The 4629-nt window shown below is 35.1% G+C and overlaps 1 pseudogene; it reads left to right on the forward strand.

Moving 5' to 3' along the window:
* LOC132181890 (uncharacterized) overlaps positions 1–1092 on the forward strand; it is a 6847-nt pseudogene extending 5755 nt beyond the window's left edge.
* Positions 1093–4629: the final 3537 nt, after the last annotated feature.

Raw genomic sequence — 4629 nt, forward strand, 5'->3', positions numbered from 1 at the left:
ATTGATGTAGATCACTCTGCATCTTCTCAAACAATTTCTCATCTGAAAGGGAATCCTGATCTAGATTAAAATGAGGAGAATACTCAGGGAATTTTTCTACCTCGATGGTCTCTTTTTGCTCGTCTAACAGCCCTAACAAACTATTTTCCTAGCCTCAGGATAAGTCATAAGCAATAATGACTGGGAGAGTGTCATCTGTCCCTAATGATAAGTTTTTAGATTACCTAGAATAGGGGCTCGGGGCCCATATGGCGTCTCGATTATAGGAGTGGATGATGAAGGAGCCTCAGTGCTCACTTCCTCACCTTCTGCCCGATGTAGATCTTGGGGGGCCTCCATTTGCTCCTACTCCTTCCTCTCTTCCACTTGATTTCTGATCACTTCTTCACTCCTTAGTGTGGTCATAGCTTGCTCATGATAAGAAGTACTTTCATTTACCATGTAGTGTCCATCAGGATTGGCCACTGGCTAACTTTGAAGCTCTTCTTCTTCTCTATTAAGGTGGTTGATGATTTGTTCAACGTGAACTTCTATCTTGGCATCTATCTCGTCGAAGAATTGAGGGGTATTGTGCACCAGTTCCTATTGAGACTTCATCATTTCTTGTTGAGATTTCATCATCTCTTGTTGAGATTTCATAATCTAATTAGTCTCGCTGAGAAGTTTCAGTATCTGATCTTGCCTCTTCAACCTTTGATTTTGAAAGTCAGTCTTTGACAGAAGAGATGGCTCCTCTTGATATTGTTATTGTGAAGGCAAGTAGATGGGAGATCGCTCCTCTTCGTGAGCTTCTATTTTAGCAATGGATTCAGAGTGAGAGTTCATCATCTCCCGTTGAGGGTTCACAGTCTGACATATCTCGCTCTCAAGTTCCGACATCTTTTTCTAAAAAATTCTCCTGAGAAGTTAACATCTTTTCTTGAAAGTCAAAGCTCATTGGAGGAGGCGGTTCAGTTTGGTATTTCTACTGTGGAGTTGCTTGATATTGAGAGGAATAGGATTGATCATTGAACTGCAGATATGCCTGATGGTACAGTTCATGAAATTGTGGAGTATAATTTCAAGGAGCTTGAGCTTGCCATGAAAGATTAGATTGGTTGCTCCTTGCCGGGTTATAGGAATCAGAATAAAGGTCATTCACCGATCTAGAGAACGGTCTGTTCATATACTTATAAGAATAACTAGAAAATTGTCTAGCAGTAGGACAATCTCTAATATGGTAATAAGGATTATAGCAATATGAACATGGTCCATGGGGTATTGACATGCCTCCCCACATGAACTAAATCGATAAAAATAAAATAAAATAACAAAATAAAAAGAAACTCACAAACGGCTCAAAAATGCAGCTTTGGGGTGTTGGAATTTAGAAGCTGCAATTGCTGGAAATAGGCACTCTGCCGTAGGTGCGCTTTATTGCACTGGAAGGTGCGCTCGAGCGCACTACCAATGATAAGCGCCAATGATAGGCTCGAACGTAGGATTAGAAAACTAAACCAAAACAAGATTAGAAAACAAATGAAAATAAAATAAAATGAAAGAAAAACAGAAAATAATTAAGCTAGATTTAATCTTTAAAACTTAACAATGCAACCGTTAAGCAGTCCCCGACAACTACACCAAAAATTGATGTGGTCTTTTGTTTACCAAAATATATCAATAATAAAATACCACTCGCAATAGTACAAATCCCTGTAGGAAAGGGTTATATTGAGGATGTCGAACCTCAAGGACTACAGGGCTGTTGTTATCAAACTTTTCAAGATTAAATATAACTTAATGTAAAGTACATTGATTTGATTTTGATTATAACTGAATTAAATGCATAAAATTAAAGATAGATGATGAGAGATAGAATAAGGGGATGATTTCACCACTAACTGAATAACAATGGTCAATCATAAATTAATAAGGGAACTTCATAATATTCATGATATAGGACTCGCCTTACTCAAGAAATCAAGAAAATACCATCATTAAGGAAATAAGTATAACCCATCTTCGGTTGTCACGGACTGTCCACCTAACCACTAAGATTTGGTACGATCCGTCTTCCCTCGGTATGGATTATCTAATTCCTTGATAGGCTACATATAATCAAGGGAATAGTATAACCCATCTTCGGTTGGTTCGAACTGTCTACCTAAATTGCACTAAACTAAGGTGTAGTACAATCTGTCTACCCTAAGCATGACCTATCTAACCCTCTTGATCATATGTTAGTTAAAACCATTGTATAATAATCTTTCATATAATCCTAAAAAATATGAAGGATTGAGTTCAATCAATATAAAAGACTTTCTAAGACAAGAGAAAATTTTCATAATGATTGAATATATACATTAAAAACAATTTTCACATTTATACAACTATCATGCATATAGAAAAACCCAAATTAAAATACAAATGGATTATCTCCTCTTCAATTTGTCAAGCTTCCAAGAAGATTTTTGTATCTAAAACTAAGCACACTTCTCTTGAAGCTTAGAGGCCTATTTATAGGGAGCAAACAAGCCCTAGAAGCCCCAAGAATCCCAGAAAAAAGCGTACTTCAATCTCCTAGTCAAATTAGGAAGCAATCCAAGTACAAAGCAGAATAGGATTTGTCCAAATTTGCGTTCTTTTATTGCGGGACGATTTGGGCATAGCAAACATCCGAATTAGGAAAATCATATTTCACATTAATTTTTAGCATTTGGCGTTAGCTTTCCAATTCCTCTAGATTCACCTCAATCCAATACTTGAGCTGAAAGTTATGATCAAAATACTAAGACATATGCAGAATCCAAATTTGAATCCAATTTGATTTTGAGTCCAATTTGAGAAATTCCAATTTAATCATTTTCTTGATTTGATTGAACTTAACCACATCATATAGGTTTTCTATTATGATTGGTTAAGCTTAACCATATCTTCTTAGTCTTATCAAAGTGTGCTTTGAGCCAAAATCAATGAAATTAATTGCATCTTTATTTAAAACCTGAAAACAATAAAACAACATAAAATCAAACAAATAACAATGCTAAGGAATTAACATATGCGAGTTAAGAAGCTTGAATGTGCAAGATTCGGCGCTTATCAGGTACGATCCGTCTTCCCTAGGTATGGCCTATCTAATTTCTTAAATGGATACACCCAATCAATGGAATAGTATAACCCATCTTCCGTTGGTATGAATTCTCTACCTAAATTACACTAAACTAGAGTATAGTACAATCTGTCTTCCCTAGGCATGGTCTATCTAATTCTATTGATCATGTGTCAATTAAAACCGTTGTATAACAATCATTCACATAATCACGGAAAATATGAAAGATTGAGTTCAATCAATATAAAAGGCTTTCTAAGATAAGATAAGAAATTTATAATGATTTCTCACAGTTATATAACCATCATGCATAATATAGAAAAACCCAAATTGTAATATACTTAAACCATTATTACTTTGAAAGGGCTACATCAACACCCTATTACAGATTTAGTTGCTCATCGTGGTTCTGGGATGGCCTTCTGCCATGATCCTCTTATCTTCAACTTGTCAAGCCTCTAAGAAGATCTTTGTATGAATTATTTCTCTAAAACCAAGCACACCTCTTTTCAAGGCTTAGAGGCCTATTTATAGGGTGTAAAAGAAACCCTTAAAGTCCTAGAAATTCCAGAAAAATTGTATTTCAATCTCCTAGTCAAAGTACGAAGCAATCCTAGTACAAATCGGAATAGGATTCGTCGACATTTTTGTTCTTTTATTACTGGACGATTTCGGCATAGAAAACTTCTGAATTAGGAAAATCCTATTTCACAATGATTTGTAGCCTTTTAAGTTATCTTTCTAATGCCGCTAGTTTCACCTCAATCTGATACTTTTGTGGAAATTTATGATCAAAATACTGAGACATGCACATAATCCAAATTTAAATCAAATCCAATTTTAACTCCAATTAGAGAAATTCCGATTTAAACCTTTCCTTTATTTGATTAAACTTGACCACATCATATACGTCCTCTATTATGATTGGTTAAGCTTAACCACTTCTTCTAGGTCTTCTCAAAGTACGTTCGAAGCCCAAAAGCAATGGTATTTCTTGTATCTTTATTAAACACCTGAAAGCACTAAAATAACACAAAATCAAACAAATAACAATGCTAAGGAATTAATTTATGTGAGTTAAGGGGCTTGAATGTGCAACATTAGGTGCTCATCGTGATCCTTTAGTCAAGATAACATTCTTTCTCCTTATTTTATATTATTGATTGATTTTCCAAAAGTTGATGGAGTGAGATGCCTCTTTTGTCTGATTAACTCAATGTGAACATTGTTGGATTGTTCCCTTCTTTTGAGATGATTCCTTGAGTAAGTTTTTGGGTGTAAATATGTCTAAGGCATCTCTCTTAAAACATATGTTTCAAAAGCAAGTATACGTTTTATCAAGCATCTCGTGTCTTATCAGTGTGAAACTCTGTTTTGATCTTGTACAAATTGACCCCATATGTCTGATGTCTCAAATGTGCATGGCATCACCTCCTTCAATGACACGTTAAATGATCAAAGATCAAGTGTTCCCTATATTTTGTGAACTTCTAATGATGAACTTCTTTATTGACTCTTATAGAAAAAGTCGATGTATTTGC

This window comes from Corylus avellana, chromosome 5 (assembly GCF_965113065.1).
Source record: "Corylus avellana chromosome 5, dhCorAvel1.hap1.2, whole genome shotgun sequence".
Lineage (NCBI taxonomy): Eukaryota > Viridiplantae > Streptophyta > Magnoliopsida > Fagales > Betulaceae > Corylus > Corylus avellana.